The 18,926-nt window shown below is 36.3% G+C and overlaps 1 pseudogene; it reads right to left on the bottom strand.

Moving 5' to 3' along the window:
- Positions 1-12,896, bottom strand: part of LOC122358221 — a 16,767-nt pseudogene extending 3,871 nt beyond the window's left edge.
- Positions 12,897-18,926: the final 6,030 nt, after the last annotated feature.

The following is an 18,926-nucleotide window of genomic DNA, read 5'->3' as shown; positions in this document are numbered from 1 at the left end:
AAATGTGCATAAACTCCCAGAAATCAGCCAATCAGAATAAAGTTTGCCATTTTATGGAAGCCTTTACTTGTAAAGGACACTCACCCAAATGAAAAAATGTTATTATTAATCATTTACCTTGCGTGTTGTTGGTGTAAACCAGTAAAAGCTTAGTTCATCTTCTCGAAATACAATTTAAGATACATTGATGAAAACCAGGAGGCTTGCGACTGGCCCCATTGACTGCCAAAATACAGAACAATCGTCAAGGCCTGGAAAGCATGAGTAACGTGATACCCACACGCTTTTTGTGTCGTTTCGATAATATTAGATACATTGTTAATGTCTATTTAGCCCATCTGTACATCTCAGAAGAGCGTAATATGTGTAGCAGATACTCTCCAAAATAACGTTTTCTTTAATGTTACAGGTGATTCACTGATGACAGAGACATTTGACTAATGACAGTGACTTAATGACAAAGTGCTGGGGTGGAGTATCCCTTTAAGATGCTCAATGAGAATTCTGTTTGCACTGCAGCAGCTGGAGGCTGACTAACATAAAACTAACTGGACCTTTTAGGCATGAATACTCTTGTATAGTTTACGACAGCGCATGCCATTCAGATTTGGCTGCATCGTGACAGTTCATACCATTGGTCCAAACTTGTTTCAAGCACGCAACACAGGAAGCTCCAGCAGAGCATTCCACAACTGCTTGTGCATGTCAGGTGTGCGGTCGTGCTTATTTTTCTCATGCATTCATACAGATATACAGTTCTCTGCTGGGAGAATGTGTTGTTAGGCACCGCGCAGCTGCCTGCTATGCTCTCTAATGACAGAGTTAATTTGCTCGCTGCCTCATGGCTCTGAAGGGACATCCAACACCAAGTCACGATTTCTAATGGTGTATATGGCTGCACACTGAAAACAAGGTGTAGAGAAGGACGGTAGGGAGTGTCCTGACCTGGAAGCAGAAGTGTAAAAGTGCCAGAGCTTGCTAATAGTCGAGGATGTCTTACTGACTGTCTAATCTAGTCATGTTTTAAAACTATGTCTTAAAATTACAACATGGCCATTATGGAATTAGCTAAATGTGGGTACACAAACACACATGTTACACAGCTCCCGGGTGTTTCTATACGAGTAGGTACCAGTGCCCTCACGTGGTACTGCATAATAACACGCTTACTGAATCTTTGTTACATTGTTAGGTCAAGTGAATCGCAGCGGAACGATGGGAACTCAATCTTCTTGATACTGTTAAGGGGGATGCTCACATTACTGTGGGTGCTTTCATGCAGCAAATGTGGTTCGGGTTTGAATGCCAAGACCGTCACACTCAAAGGTTTAAACCCGTCCTGCAGGGGTGTGTTCCAGGGTCAGAGGTTTGACTTGTCAATTGTGAGGAAAGTTTAGTCTCGCTTTGTTTGTCACCTGCAAAAACTAGCCCACTTAGGTAATTGTCACCTGGTTTGTGAACCCGTTGATGTGTGAAAGGCAAAGTCTGATGGATATTTGGCCATATTAAATCTGGTAAAGACTTTATAATAGAGCTTAAGAGCAGACATCTAATTTAATTGCTTTATTAGATTTTTTCCTCCATTTTAAACAAAGTCAGTGTTAGGTTTTAGTGCCTGTAATGAAATTATCATAAAAATATTTTATTAGAAAAAGCATTAAAAGCGTGTTGACAAAGCCGTGTCCTTTATAAGGTTATGGGCTTTGTTAATCATAGAACACTCACGTAATAACGTGAATCAAATCCAGAAACTGCAGTACCAGTATAGAAAAAATACATCACATCCACCAAATATCACACTGCATAAGTACTAAGACTTTTAACTCTGCCCTTACTGCTATCTTAGTGTCTCTGATATACTGTATTTGAAATAAAATGTACATTTTTCACTTGTTACATTTTTTCATGTCTATACTATATAGGGAATTAACTTTTTTTGTACTAAAACTACAATGTATAATACATTTTTAGATTTAAATCCATATTAATTTACATTTATTTGTTTAATTTTGAGTTATTTTGAGTGCTGAAAAATATGGCGCCAAACTAGTTTTCCAAAAAGGTTACTTTATTTCAGTTATGATATTTTGTTTCAAGTAACAACAAATATTTGCATGCTTTTAGTTAGTTAATGTTAATACTGCTTTGATAACAATTACAGCCTGTCTTTTTAAAATTAAAGTATTTTAGGTTATGATGGGACAAGTTTTGCAGCTCCTAGATTGAGATTTTCTTGTACTTTTTCCCTGATGGCTCAAGTCTGAACGAACTGACAGCTGTAGCTGACTCCAAACTTCTTCCATTAATGATGGAAGCAACCTTTAATGCTAACAGCCTCAACCAGATTTGTGCCTCAACACAATCCTGTCTGTGCTTTTGCAGACAATTATTTTGACCTTATGGCTTGATTTCTGCTCTCGATATTCATTTTCAGCTGTTCGAACTTATATAGACAGCTAAATTGTTTTTCCAAATCAGGTCCAATCAATTGAATTTGCTACAGATTTGCTCCAATCAGTGTGTAAAAAATCTCAAAGACGATCCAAAAAATGGGATCCACCTGAGCACAACCTAAAATGTCATAGTGAAGAGTATGATAGTAATATTTCAGCTTTTCTTTAAAAACGTTTTAGCGATCACACATTGGCTTTTACTTTAGCATTATTGTGTATGAGTGTAGAAAGAAAATGAAAAACTAAGCACACAAACACACACAAATAAATGCAGAAAAATCTTTAGTAAGTAAACCAATTTTGTGCGCTCAACTTCTCTCTCAAGTTCCACAGATTTACGTGGATGACCGTTATTTCTCTGGATGTCTTTGAAGAACTCTTCCTGTGCGTAGCTGTTCCTACTCCTGTATCTTTCTGATTCAGCGCCTCAATTACAGCGAAAGAAAAAACTACATCAAAGAAAATTCAACCCACACAACTGCATGTGCACCTGTCAAAGAAGGAAAATATGTGATTAAAAGAAAGTCTGGTGAATGCATTTGAGATTCTAACATCAGTCCCACACACTGCCAGAAGGCCAGTGGCTTTGTGAGTAGTTTGTTGTTTTAAAGCAGACCTACAAATGACCTTCAAATTGGGCGTTTTGGGATTGTTGCCACCAGCAGCTAGTTAACAGCGCTTCACCATTTCCCTTGCCTGGGAAAATGCAATGGCCTTTTTCCGTGATCTAAAAGAAAAGCTTTGAATGTCAAGATGTTTTTCTCTAAAACGCTTGATTATTAAAAGTATATTAAGTTGCACTGACTTAAAGATACAGAAATAATGGCGGGATCGCCGTTGTCCTCCTAAGAATGGGCGGTTTTCAGCTAATCACAGCTGGAGTTTTAAATGCCGTTGCACACATTTATCTTTAGGGGTACCGCTGGTCTAATTCACATTTGCTTTTGGCGGTGTTGGCTGATCGTGAAACAAAGACAGGCCGTCTCATTATCCTGTGGTTTCTCTGTGAGCCTGCCATGTCGTCGGCATCCTAAACTGCACCTGGACGTTTGGTAAGAATTACCTCTGGCATCCACTGGTAGACTCTGGCTTTTTGGTTGGCACGGCTTGGGATTGGGACGTGGACTGAATACCAAAACCTGAACCCAGACGGCTCCTACAATTTGCCGTGATCCCAATAAACTTATCCTGAAGCGCACCTGATCAGTCTGACCAGGGAAAAATCATTCAATGAACATCAGAACTTTGTGTTTTCGTTAGCAAAGTGTTACATAACGTGAAGCTGTTTTTGCACTAATGCCAGACTTAATTTATTATGAATAATCTTATCTTTTGGTTTGCATCCATCAAATACCAAATGAGATAAAATAGGTTTTACATTTTCATGCGGAAAAGTTGGCTTAATTACCCACATATAGGCATGGTTATTTAACATTAAAACCATTTTAACAGCTAAAAATGGCTGTATCGTAATATTACACCATTACTAATAAATAAATGTAATCATTTCTTTGAAGAAATTCTGAACTGCTGCTAGCTTTTTATTATTATTTTTGCACTGTCAAATCGCAACTGATAACATGAAAAATGTTTGTGCATAATATGTGTGTGTTCTGTATACACACACACACACACATACAGTATGCATTTTTAAATATTTCCATGCCTATATTTATTTTAAAACCATTTATATTCCAAATAAATACACTGAAATATATAAAAATAATATATACATGCACATACATAGTACTTAAAGACTTTTATTTTTGATGCAATTAATCGTTTTACAGGGTACATTTTTTTGTAATAAATCATAACTTACCTGTGTTTGGGTCTTCCCTGATGTCCCGGCTTTCTTGTCTGTTGAGCCGTTCTGCTTACCTCGCCCTTCTTCTCTGGGGTCTGGAAAATGGACAAAGAGAAAGAGAGAAGAGGTAATCCCAGGTTTAAATGTGCAGAGAAAATATTTAACGCATGTCAAATACAGAGTCACCTGTCATGCTCAGTGTTAGAATCATAACAGCGGATGATGTTTGTGAATTGAGTGATTGTGATGGCTTCGCTCTTCAGTGATGTAACACTATACTGTTCTCAGATGTTTATTTCAGTCGGCTGTCAGAGAGCCGTGATGAAAGAGAGCAGTAATTTGTAGATAGCAAAGCCTGTCTAGTCATGGCCTGATGGGACTACAGGACACCGTCACTGCTTTATAACTCTAAACACCCCAGAAAGAAAACAGACGAGTAAAAGAGGATGAAAAAGACATATGGATGGGGGAGTGAGAAATACAATACATACACATATACAATATTAGTCTTTATCAGTGTTGGTTATAACTATTTTATTTAAACTTTACATAAAAATGCAAATTTACTCCCAAATGTTGTCCCAACTAGTCAAAGTTGTCTGAACGAAGAACTGCATGCTGTTGAAATGTTAAAGCATTGCAGCAAGAATAAATTATGCAGTTATTGTTACAGGAGCATTGTTTTGATGTTTGCTGACTTTTTTCTGTGTTTTAAAATTATTGTTCATTATTTAGTACACTGATGTAAAGAGCTCATTTTTAAAATGTATTGTATTGAGATTACTGTGTCTAGTTTTGAGGCCTAGACTATGTTCATCCATCCATTTATGCCCTTTTTCTATATGTTTTGAAAGTTGTCTTACAAACAAGACAATACTAACGTACCCAAAACATTTTTTTTTACATCAACATTAAAGAGACATGTGACTTTACTCAGTGACTTGGGTGATGAGTAAATAAAAAAAAAAGCTGTTCAAAGAATTGACTTGAAAACTAAACTTTTCATTTTTTTCAGTCTAAGACCTAATGTGTTACGTCATAAACAGACAGTCATAAACAGACAGTCATAAACAGACTTCACAGACAATATTTCCAGCTAAATGAACAAACAAGTTAAAGGTCGTAAATAGATGTCGAGATGGCTAAAGAGCGAGCGAGCGAATGAGAGATTAAAAGCTGTGAGAAAAGAAGCAAGCATTGATGGTGGGGGAAGGATGTGGAGCGTGTGACAGAAATGCTCGTCTGTCGTCTCCTCAGGGCAGGAATCAGTCCTCACAGAGCAGGTATGCACCCGCTTTGATCTCTAAACAGACATACAAACACACACACTGTCACGCCTCCGAACGCAGCAGGGTTATTAGGTTTTATTGTAGTTTGTCAATTTCAGTTTATTTCACTGAGTTTTAATGGTGCATAAATAGTTACGCTTTTAATTTAACGACATTTATTTACATACATTTTAGATCAAAGGTCTTCAACCCTGCTCCTGGGGTAAGTTTAGCTCAACCCTAATCAAACACACCTGATGCAGCTAATCAAGCTCTTTTCTAGGACTGCTTGATATATATATATATTCAGGTGTGTTGATGCAAGCTGGAAATAAACAACATTATAAATTGTCTACCCGTTAAAAGTTTGGAGTCTGTTTGGGTTTCTTTTTTCTTGTTTTTTAAAAGAAACCTCCAATTATTCAATCAGTAGAGATGGTAATATTACTGCAATTTAAAATAACAGTTTTCTCTTTAAATATGATTTAACGCGTCATTTACTCTTGTGATGAATTTTCAGCAATATCAATGTCACATGATCCTTCAGAAATCATTCCAATATGCTGATTTAACCATGAAGCATTTCTTTATATCATCAGTGTCAAAAGCATCTGTACTGCTTTATATTTTTATGGAAACCATGATGCATTTTTCAAGATTATTGATGAAAATGTAATAACGCGATTTGTTAATTCATTTGGAAACGTAAATGTTTTCGTAACATCATACACGTCTTGTCACCGTTGATTAATTTAATACATACTTGAAGAATACAATAATACACTTTCTGACCCCAAACAAGCGAGTGATGGGTATAGAGGTGAAGTCAGGCTGTCTGTGAATCTTCCCCGGTGTGCATGCGATCATTACGATCCAGACAGAGAGAAGTCTATGAACACAGACGAATGAAGAAAAGATGCAAACAAGACATAATAAAGATAAGAAGTCACTGAGGTGACATGAGGAGAAAGAATATGTGTTCTACAAAGAGACAGAGAGAATGTAATGTGCTCTTAATGTTGATGGGATAATAACAGGTGGCGATGAATATGTGATGCAAAATCTCAGGCAGAGACTGGCACCTGCTGGTCACTCGGTTTCATTCAGCAATGTCACATAAAACTGTTTTGTTTAAGTTTGGGGCAGCGTAAATTTACATTTTTATTTAGTAAGGCTGTATAATACTTATCCAAAGTGACAGTAAAAACTTTTAAAAGGTTTTAGCAAATTAAAAATGCAGTTCTTTTGAATTCAAAGAATTCTAAAAAATGAATATTCTACACCGAAGTTAGGCAAATAGTTTCTGTGATAACAATATGAAATGTTTCTCAAGGTTTCTAAAGCATCGTGTGACACTGAAGACAGAAAATCTGCTTTGCATCAGGAATAAATTACTATTATTTTGAAATGTATTAAAACAGAAAACGTTGAATAAATTACTAACAATTTCCCAATATTATTAGTATTTTTGATTTAAAATAAATTCTGCTTTGGTGAGCGTATGAAACTCCTTTCCTTACCAACCCCTAACTTGAATGGCACTGTAGTACACAGCATTTCCTCTTTTCTAACTGTATACTTGGAAAGAATCACCAAGACTTACTTTTTGAGGGGTTTTGACGGGGCTCTTTTCAACAGCCTTTACCTCTTTGTCGTCATCACTAAAAAGAAAAAGCATTTGTCAAACAAATACAAATATAAATGATCCTCTCCCTTCAACACTGAACAAACATGAGTTCTCACTCGTCATCATCATCGTCGTCGTCGTCTTCATCATCATCATCGTCGTCGTCATCATCATCGTCACTATCCTCATCCTCGTCTTCATCTGAGTCCATTTTCAGCTTTTTCTAAAATGATGGAACACGATCGTTGGAAAAAGAACAAAGTGCATTTTTACGAATCTGAGCATTCCAGCAGTAAAATCTGAATGGAAGTGACTGGTGAGGTGCTGGAGACGAGTACAATCACTCTATATTTAATAATGCATTAATTTGTGTCTTATCTTCTCATTGCTGCTATCCTATAAAAGCAATAAGGCACTAAAAATACGTATTACGGTGATTTTATCACAGGTAAATCACTACAACACCCGAACCCAAGTAGAAACACTGCATGACAGCTTCTCGTGGCTTTCTGCCTTAATAAGAACTAAGGGATCATTTCAACACTCTGACAAAAGATTTCAAACAGACTCCCTGTGTATCACATCGATGACAAGCTGTTGCTTGTCTCAGACACTTATCTAGAGGATTAAGTGTGTATTGAACAATGTGTCTCTTTATTGAGATTCCACGAAAGCCAACAGGGCAACCTCACGGTTTCCTTTTAAGCATCGCCTATAATAACACACCATAAAAATGTCTTTCTTATTATTTTGATCTTTTTTTACCAGCACAAGTATCTAAACATTGTTCAGTCAAGATACATTTACATTTTTATGCCCTGTTTTCCGATTCAGAAATGTTAACTCACTCAATTCATCATTTTAAGTGCGTTTATGCTTAAAATAGTCAGGTGTAGAAATAACGTTTTACTTAAAAAGTTCAAACCAAGCATGAACTCCTAATAAACATTTTTTTGAAAACAAGACTAAGTATCTTAAATCATTTTACTTCTAAAGTAACTGCATCTTGATTTAAGAACATACAGAAACTGAACTTGAAAACATAACAATAAGATCAAGCTTTTTTTGTACTGCATCAAGTATACATTTCTCTTAAGGGGCTTTTGTTTGTGTCATATAGTAACCATTTTTGAATGAATTGTATTTAAACAGCATTATTTGTCGAGCGGGTTGATGTGAGAGATCACCTGAGGAACTTTGTGAGGGTCATATTGGAAGGTCTCTTTACTGGCGATGTATTATTCTCCTCCTCTTCCTCATCCTCATCATCCGATTCCTTCACGCCTGAGCGAACCACAGAGATCTCCACACATCAATAACTTCGGTTTAAATAAAAACAAAGCAACCAGCATTTCCACATTTTGTGACAAAAACCAATCTGACAGATATAAGTGGAGGCTTAAACGCTGCGCTCGTTTAATATCTGGAGAGCAGAACTGACATGCCGAGAGTGTCTGAACAGCATGCGCAAACATATGGAAGCGATTATATCGGAGAAAATGGTATCACATGGTGCTGGTTAATTCATTTAGAGTCCGCGTGGAGAGTGAAGGGCCCTTTACGGAGGGCTGGATTACTCCCAAGGACGTCGCAACAGGTTGAGGATCGTTTCATCAGAGAAGAGAAGAGTAAACAAAAGAGGCAAAAAGACACACCTGGGAAATCGTTGTACTAAACTGGTCGTATGTTCAGTCCTAACAAATGAGAAAAGGCAAAAGGTACTCACTGACAAAATGCTGACCGCTGATGTAGACCGCCCCCTCCGGACCGCAGGCGAAAAGGACACAGGAGGCGTGACCTCAAAACCTCCCAGACTTAGCTAGAGAACAAAAAGAAAATTTAGAGGATTAGATGAAAATAAGACATCTTGAATTTGCCACATTGAAAGAAACTATTTCCTCTTATTCAGCAAGGATACATAAAGGTGACTTCAAAAGCGACTGGACCCGAAATGTCTAACGTTATAAAGGATTGTACTTCAAATGAATAAATGAACGCTATTTCAAATAAATGTTTGGGGGTTTTTTATAGTCTAAAATACAGATGATTCTCAACTAAAAAAATAATGCGACAACATATTATTGCTAAAGTCTATTTAAAAGTGTTTAATAAAATTTAATAAATTACTAACATTTTTAATACTACAACATGAGTTAAAATATACTATTTAATACATGTTTTCGATTTCAATGAACGCTTCAATAACAAACACATTTTTAACGGTCACTTAATGCATTCGACACAGCTGAAGTGCCAGCATACTTTGATCACTACAAAGACATCAGTTTTATACCTGAACTATATATATGTGATAACATGAATGACTTAATAAATGCAGAAATAATATGCCTGTTTGTGAAGCTGTTTTAATCTTTCCAAGGTTTAACGGGCAAGGGTGAATTGTCATTTAAAAATCGCATGGGTGTTTGAAACTTCCTTCAAAACCACTAAACATTTTTGACCAGTCGGTAAATTAATGAATATCAAACGTGCTGCTTAGTGTTTATTACCAGACAATTTTGTGGTAAAATCTGATGATAAACGACTCCCACCACAAAATCCGAACAAGACTGGTTTCTCAGAAAGACTTCACAACTGGGCTCCGTCCTGATCATGCCATGCCAGTATATCTGAGACAGGCCTTCAGCTAAACATCAGCTCAATTGCGCAACTCGCGAAATACAAGCCACGGCCAAAAATTCTGAATGAACATTCCACTGCGCCAGGCAACGGCGCTTGCATCGATGGCAACCAGATGTAAACAGCTGAGGGCGCGATGGTCTGCTTAATGCTTTAAATGACAGCTATGAAGCTGTTGTAATTATGTTAAATGGCGAACAATCCCTCACGTCCAAAATCTTCTCAGATGATCTGTTTCAACACAAACGCTGACTGATGAGTTGATTGTCTCCCGAGCGATCGAGACAAAAACCTTGCAATTACGGTACAATTATTACTGGAGTCAGATGTCCCGGGGCGTTTGCTAATTTTAGGATTGAATAAACTGAATAAAACCCAAGATCTTACAGACGGGGTTGAAATAACACACAAAAAAAAGGGCTTGCAGATTTGGAAAAAACAGCAGCTGTAACCTAAAATAGATGACCTCAAGTGTCAGGATGAGTTTGCCACGATTAAAAACTCCACCCGCTGTACTAATCAAACCAGCAGTCGGTATCTATCAGAACACAAACCCTGCGTTCTGATCGCTCCGAGCCATAAAACACAGATTCCTCCCAGAGCTCTTTGGAAATGCTCACATTTTCCATAGCTGATATAAAACAGAGGCGAACGTGTGCTGATGTCATGGAGAGCTTGTGCTTGCTGTCCTGATGATGCAACGATGGCCCGCCCCTTCCAAAAACAATCTGTCAATCACGACTTGACCGGCCTCGGCACAGCTGGAATTTTTATTAGACACATTCTTCAATACCATAAAAACACCCAGAAAAGGCATCCCAACACAGTATAAATCCATATTCAAGATGTTATTGAGGGCATAATTACAATTGGCTGCTAGTAATCTTTTTATTTTACAAAACGAGTCAGAGTGAACTTGTAGTGTCATCTGCAGTATTCATCTCTACCACACTACTTGAAAATATCTCTAAATTTAGACAGACAAAACCCTTTTTTTTTCCCTTCATGTGCTGGTCAGTTTTGTTTATTTAGCTTCTCATACCATGCTTTTTTTTTTTCAGACTAGTGGAAGGAGAGCCAAGAATATACACTTCAAGTGATTATTTTATTTCAATTTATTTGCGTCTGATGATTTCAACTACAACATATTTTTAAAAGCGGTTTTCTCAAAAGTAACTTTTTGTCTCCTGCGCTGAGCCTAAAATCTCCTCTTCATTAACACTTAAACACAATAAACCTTACATTTTATTTCTCAGCGTTCATAGAGATTTGTTTAAATCAAATTCCCCTCTAGGAAACATTTGGGTCTAACAAGCTAATAAAATGAAACAAGGCTTTAATGGTGATGCATGTTCATTCAAACGTACCCTATTGTTTACCTGGATGTCTTACCTTAAATACAGATTAATATCAATTATCAGTATGTACTTACAATAAAGTTAGAGTTTAGGGTTAGTTACTTGTAATTATGCATTAATAGATACTACTGTTGTTTAAAAAAAAAAAACTATATCAAGATAAAACGTCCTTCGTAAAGCATTCAATAGAGAAAACTCCATAAAAGAGCTTTGGAAGTTGTGAAGATTACATGATCTAGAAACTTTGTACAGTGCGTGCTACAGCCTCGGTTTTCATTTATGTCAAATTCAATATAACATCTAATCTGATCTGATGGTAGTGTCTACTACCGCTATAGTAAGTATGAATGAAAACCATGACAAGGATGCTGTAACTATTAATAACCAAAGCCTAGTAGATTCATACAGGACAAATATATTTATTACTACACATTTGAGCATTGCACATTTCTGTTCATGACACACACAACTCTGTAAAAACGGAGACTAGGACACTTACAGAAGGCAGAACGGATGGCTTCAGAACAGCAAGAGTGATTTTGGTGGTTTTGCCATCGTAGGTCAATCCCTCCATCTCCACGGTGTGGAATTTATCCTCGGCCTCAGCTCCCAAACACACCTGAGAACACATGTGAAGAGAGGAAAGCGGTTTGTTAATGAGTTTCTGTGCCAATCAAAGCGATTCAACTCATCATAGTTCATTAGCACAGTTATGATGAACACTGACCGCGATATTTCTAATACAGAACTGAAAACAATGTTACAGAATATGAAAAAAACTGGATAGAATGAATAGAACCCACGATTAAACTGAACAGAACGGAACCGTTTGACATTAAAAATTTTATGAAATTTAAAGTAAAAAAAATTAAAAATAATAGGTTTTCATTTAGAATTTACTACACACGCATTTCAGCTAACATGAGTTTAAATCAAATATGAAACAGAATAGAATGGAATAGAACTATACAAAACAAAACCATTAACTAAGTGCTACAGAATATACAAGATAAATCTAATAGATTAGGTAAGAATAGAATAGAAATGACAAACATCTCATGACTGAATCAACTTCTGCATTCATCTTCAAGGTAGGACTGTTTAAACTATTCACGCAGGACCGAATATCTGTAAAATGAATAATTTTAATAACATTTTGTTATTTCATCTTCCTCACCGCTTTTGAGTGACAGCTGATGTTCAGCCTCATCATCATCCAAATCAACTTTGTGCTCTTTCTTATCAGCTTTCAGTGAGCAACCTGTAGGAAGAAGTCACAAAATCACTAAAAATATATATATGTATATATTTATTAATATTGTATACAAGGATGTTTTGTCCCCTAAAATTAACATTATTACAAACAACATCCACATACTCTGTAACATTCTTTATAAAGGCACGAGATCGTAACAAACAAAGGGGGAAATAAATATCCCTACTCCTCTCGTCCGTAGTATTTCTTTGAATGAAAAAGCACATCAACATTAGGCTATAAACAAAGGTAAACTCAATGCATGAGGCTAGCTGCATTAGCCACAACTCTTTTATTGCACTGCAGTACTGCAGCAGACGAGGTCATGTGATTGCATAATACTGATAATCGCACATATATGATTATGCAACATGAGATTTTATTTCAGCTCACCAAATAAATACATCTGAGGTCGGCTGAGATCTTTAATGTTATCCTCCATTTTTGCGCCACAGAGGGTCCTGTTAATCGTACTTCCGGCGGGTGGATTGACACTTGAATGGACGAATGAGAGTGCACAGTGGGCGGGATTTTCTAAAAGTCGTCCAATAGTGTTCGTCCTCGGTGTTAAAGTAAATGCCCTTTGTTTGCTTTTTCTTGCTTTCGTTTCCCAATTTATCCGCCAGATGACGCCATGTTATAACTATTTAGTCCACTCGCCTTTTTTTCGTTCAACAAACCGCTTGTCCTCCGTAGTCTTTCTCCCAAAAAATATTAATTAGTCAGAATGCTTTATTGTGATGATTTGATGCAACTTGAAATTACAAAATTTAGCAATTAAAATAATAGCAATTATTATTATTAATCAAAAACGAAAAAGATTGCTATTAAATTAATTGTTATAAAATGATAAAACGAGTTTTCATCCCTGTGTGTGTGTGTGTGTGTGTGTGTGTGTGTGTGTGTGTGTGTGTGTGTGTGTGTGTGTGTGTGTGTGTGTGTGTGTGTTATGCAAAATAATTGTTGTGTACATTATATTAGTAATATATAATTAAAGATCCATTTGTCTTTGTAATGTGTCGTGATGTTTGTGGCACCATTTAATTTGTAACATACTAAACAGTTTGAAAAACACCAACAAACAAAACGCTAAGACCCTTACAGAATATTCTGCTCCATTTATATAAACATTTTCAAAAATTAACTCGAGGTCAGTTACTATATTACAGTTTTATTAACAATAATTTATACATTTTAAGTGGTTTACCAAACAGCTTGCAAACACTATAACAATCAGAATTTTACGATTGTAACACAAAATTCTATTAACACAAATTATAAAATTGATTTTAGATTATTTGCAACTAGATCTTTTTTATTTACCGTTAATTTTGATTTCGCGAGAACGCGGGAGTCCGACGCATCGAAGCATCAAAGATTCGAAACATCAAAAGAATCATTCCGCTCTCGAAGCCGTTTGAATGCTCCGCTCTACTCGCCTCGTAGTTCATTGGGCCGCGTGTAAACATCGACTATTTATTAAACTCTTCGGAGAATTTACTTGATTTCCCATTCACAAGAACAACGTTTTTTCGCTTTGTTAGAGGTGACAGCCATAAAAGGACGAAGATAATCGCTTCCACCCTTCATGCAGGCTCTTGGTGAAAACAGCCATCTTGAAAGAAAACAGTTCAAAACAGGCAGCACTTTAACGTGAGTGACCCGTATACACACAGAGACATGCCGGTCTGATTACACACCCCAAACACACACATGCTTTTACACCGCTCTCTATAGTGCCCTGTCTACACTTTAATATTCTTTCTTGAAAATCCTCTAAAGGAGGGCGCAAACATCTTTATAAACATCTTTTGCATGGGGTATTTACTAACATAAAATGGTTGTACTCTGACAAGCTCTAACAAGCTGGTCTTCTATTGAAAGTTTGCATAAATCAGTATAAATACGGATGTGCCATAGTGTCATTTTTTTGTTCGTTTTAATGTTTACCACTGATATATTTCTTTTATTTAGTTTTTTTTTTTACAAATTAGCAAAATGTGTCATTTATCCTGAATCGTTTATACATGATTCTTCTAATTATGACATCTGTCTATCTATTGTATTAAAAATTATATTAAAAAATAGAATTATTGGGAGAAATAAACAGACAGCTATTACACATATTATGTAATTTAGTTGATTTAAAGAATTTCATCTTAATGTTTGTCCACATAAAATAACAATGCACCAAATTGCTCATTTTTGCTCAGCGTTTTTGAATAGATATTTTTTTATTATAAGAAGATATGAGAGAAGATATAAGCTTCTTACTCACATTTAAATGTTCCATTGCAAATTAAAACAATAGACTGTTCTGTTTATTATTTCATATATCAGGCTTGCACAGAGTCTTTCGTAATGATGATTTCAGTGATCAAATATTTTCCTAACTTTTTGCTTTCACAGAAGTGTTTGTTGCATCTCTTTCTGGAAGAGAAGCTATCTGATTTCTCTGATGAGCAGAACTCTGACTGCAGGTATTCAGATCGTTGTGTGTTACTTTACTGTGAGGGCCGGTTTTGATCACCATTTGGTGGAGATTGTTTCCATATGCTGTGAAAAGCCTTATTATTGCTATAATAGTGTCCCTCAAGTTCATTTTCTCGTAAAAAATAGAATTCTTTGGGAGGACTTGAGTGATTAGACACATAGATAGCCATCTGTATAAAGATAAAAATAAAATTCAAAAGCGCACCAACACTTAAAACGTAAAGGCTCTTAAAGAACCAGCTTATTGTCTAAATGGTTTCATAAAGAACCTTTAACATCTTGAGAATCTTTCTCTAAAGGTTCTTTGTGGCCAAAGAAGATTCTTCAGATTTTCTAAATGTAAGAAAGAGATGGTTCTTCATAGAACCTTTAGGCTTTTCTGTGGAGCACCTTTTTAAGCACCTTTTTTTAGATTATATTTAGATTATTGTATGCCTGAACTTTGATGTTTTTTTTTATTTTGAGGGCTGTGTTTATGAATTTGTGGAAAATGCAGCGCAGTCGATCTTTGAACCGTCGGACATCCGATGCAATCTGAAATGGCAGACTTATTGTGAAGAAGCGGAGGCCATATAGGTCATATTGGTTTGTAGTGTCTGTGAGATAAACAGGAGCCTGTCTAGGAACACTGAGCGAGATAGGAAGCGTGATACTTTAACCTCTAAGCTCGCTCCGCTCATCTTGTGTGGCAACATTTTATTGGCTGAGGCGGAGGCCCTCAGGTAGATAGGGCAAAAAAAAAAAAACACAAAGGCGCATCAGCAGGAGAAAGAGAGGCTCGGAGCACCTGTGGCCGAACACAATAGAGAGTTTTCGAAAACAGAGGCCGAAAGGAATTTCAGCAAAATGAGCCAAGTCACGTCGCAGTGGCGGAACAGACAGGAAGATGAAAGCACCAGGGAGAAGACTGACAGAGGAAATGAGGTTGGAGGCGTCACCCGGCAACCGACTCACACTGACAGGATCTTAACCAGGCGAGATGGCATCAAACTTGGCTAAACAAAGCGGGAGTGTGATGACTAAAACAGACAGTTATCAAATTGTTGTTTTGCTTATGTCGCATTGGCGATAAATTTGATGACAGTTTCGTAATCGAAGAGAATACATAAACAAAGAGAAGCTTGATCAACACGGTCAGAAGAAGATGCTTAGGAAAGCGGTTAATGTACGCGTGGCGGATAATTACCAGTATGTTTACCGTTTCTTTTACACACTTTCCCTTCAAACCTAAAACAAGCAACGATGCAATGTGTAATTAAAAATACGGGTAAAACACCTGTAAAAAAATTAATTTGGGAAATATTAACAGGACACGCGGCTGTTTTTAAGTGTGGATACATTAAATATAATTTTTTAATTACATAATATTAATATAATATTACATAAAATCTAATATTTTAAGTATATAAATATAACATTAAAATTTTGTTTTTATGTTTTGAAAGTGCGCTTTATATAGCTTGTGCCTGCCAATGAAAGAATAACAGTAATATTGTGAAATATGGAAATTTATTATAATACTTTGCTGTTGTGGTATATTTTAAAGTGGAATTTACATTACATTTACATTATTCTAGTTTTCAGTTTCTACAAGTTCAGTCTATTATGTTGATTTACTAATTATTATCAGTTATTGCTGCTTGTCAATTATTAATAATGACTTTTTATTGTTATTATCATCAATTTGGAAAAAGGACTTTTTAGCATTCAATTGAAATAAAAATCGTTTTTTATAAATTGCTCTACTTTGACTCTTTTAAATAATTTTGAATGTGTTTTTGAAAAAATAAAGTTCAAATGCAGCAATTGGTTTCAAAAAAACTGTATATTTAAGAAGTTTAATCAAGATGTTATTTGACTTTATAACAGCCTGATTTGGTCAGATTCATTCAATCGCATTAAATCAGAATACAAATAGTTAATTTGGATGTCACAAACACAAAACACGTTTTTAGGTTACCTGAAAAAAATATATATTTTTTTAAAAATTAGATTATTTGATTTTCAGAAGCAGTTAGCAAGATGTTAATATATGTTTAGTTGACTTGCCTGAGAGCAAAATTGGAAAACGATTATGTGTAATGACTTGTAAAATAGCCCAGTTGCACAAATCCAGCAGAATTATTGTTCCCGTTGAAAGATGCTTGTTTTCCAGCTGTCTTCCCTGCCTGTGGTTTGTGCAACTGCTGGTTCCTTTCTGTAAGCCACAGGCCGTGGGCGCTGTAATCAGTTTAGCGCCTTAGCATTTCCTGGGAGATGCAGTGGTGTGTAGAACAGAATGTAAAGGCTCATTTACTGCGAATAAAACGGCTATGATTCCACGTCCCCTCCCTGTGTTACGTGGGTATCGCTCCGCCGTGGCGTCCAATGAGGAAACTGCTGTTTTGACTGCTGTCTTGGCTCACAGAGATCCCATCAGTTGTTTACGCCCTTACGGTGTCTGGGTGGACATGGGTGATGAATGCTTTCAAAATACCTGTCAAGGACTTGTTTTTTGTATACAAACTGCACTCGCATAGTTCTCACCAGCAGGTTTTTACAAGTTCACAATGAATGACGATTCGGGCTAAATATAGGTGGTAGTCAAATCTGAAGTGGTGTGTATTTATCAGTGTCAAAAATAAGACAATTGTTGTTCGTTTCCTCTAAAAAATGGTGGTGGTGGTAGCATTAAAACGCTGTTTTGCTTTAGCATCCCAATCAGCCCAGTAGTGGCTCAAAAAAGTTTATACTCTTAGAAATAAAGGCGCCAACAGGGCTTTTTTACTGTAATGTCAAGAAAAGAGGCATTTTTGGTTCTTCAAAGAATCTTTTCACAACCGTTTAAAATGGAAAGAACTGTTTTCCACTATACGTGCAATGGAACGGATCCAAAGTGTCTCGTATTGAACTATTAATGCCAGTAAAGAGCCTTTCCTTTTAAGAGTGTAGGAATAGCATTTATGCTATTCTGTATTTAATAGTTGTGCAAAAACGGCACATTTCACCATTTGTGACCACAAAACCAGTTATGAGTGTCAATTGTCTTGGAAGAGATGGAGATTTATACATCTACTAATCGATAGGCTTTCCATTGAAGTGCACAAGGATAGGACAATATTTGGCCAAAATACAAGCATGTGAATATCTGGAACATGAGCGTGCAAAAAAAATCTAAACATTGAGAAGATTTCAAGCCTTTAAAGTTGTCCAAATGAAGTTCTTAGCAATGCATATTACTAATTAAAAATTCAGTTTTAATATATTCACACTATGAAATGTATAAGATGTCTTCATGGAACATGATATTTACTTACTCCTATATTAATGATTTTTGCCATAAAAGAAAAATCGATCATTTTGACCCATACGGTGTATTTTTGGCTGTTGTACTTATGACTGGTTTTATGGTCCGGGGTCACATTTATAGTATTCTAAATAAATTTTACACAGGATGAAACAGAAGTCTTAGAAGTCACAATTCTTTTAATATAAAACACCTTTAAGCGTCACGTCATGAAGAATCCATAGAGAGCGCCTCCATAATTGCTTCCAAAGTGCGTTTTAGGAAGGACTCCGGCTTGACAGAACTAACAGTTTTTAGTCCATCTCTTCATACAGGAAATGTAGAGAACATGCATCACAAACACATCTTACAAAGTCCAAAGGAAAAAAAAAAAAAAACACAAATAAAAAGAACAAGAATGAACGAGTCTGGGGTTGAGTCAGTCTCCTTGATGCCAAATGGCACGTGAGACAAGCGGCCGTCTCGATGGGTGAAATTCATCAGACAGCTTTGCGGTTTTGGGTTGGAAAGGACAAAGCCCCTCCTCTCTTAGATGGGTAGCTGAAGAAAGAGGAACGTAAAAGCGAGCGTAAGGGACGAGCAAATGACCAGTCAGATTCACGTGGGAATGAAAATGTGAGCTTATGTTTGTTTTGATTCCACTTTAATTAGGATGCTTTTGTTCCATGCCAATTCTTAAATATGCATGTTTCTGGAAAACTAATTTGAGTAAATTTTTTTTTTTTTATATCACAGGCTC

Source organism: Puntigrus tetrazona, chromosome 14, assembly GCF_018831695.1.
Source record: "Puntigrus tetrazona isolate hp1 chromosome 14, ASM1883169v1, whole genome shotgun sequence".
Classification (NCBI taxonomy): domain Eukaryota; kingdom Metazoa; phylum Chordata; class Actinopteri; order Cypriniformes; family Cyprinidae; genus Puntigrus; species Puntigrus tetrazona.
This window is presented reverse-complemented; position numbering and strand designations above follow the sequence as displayed.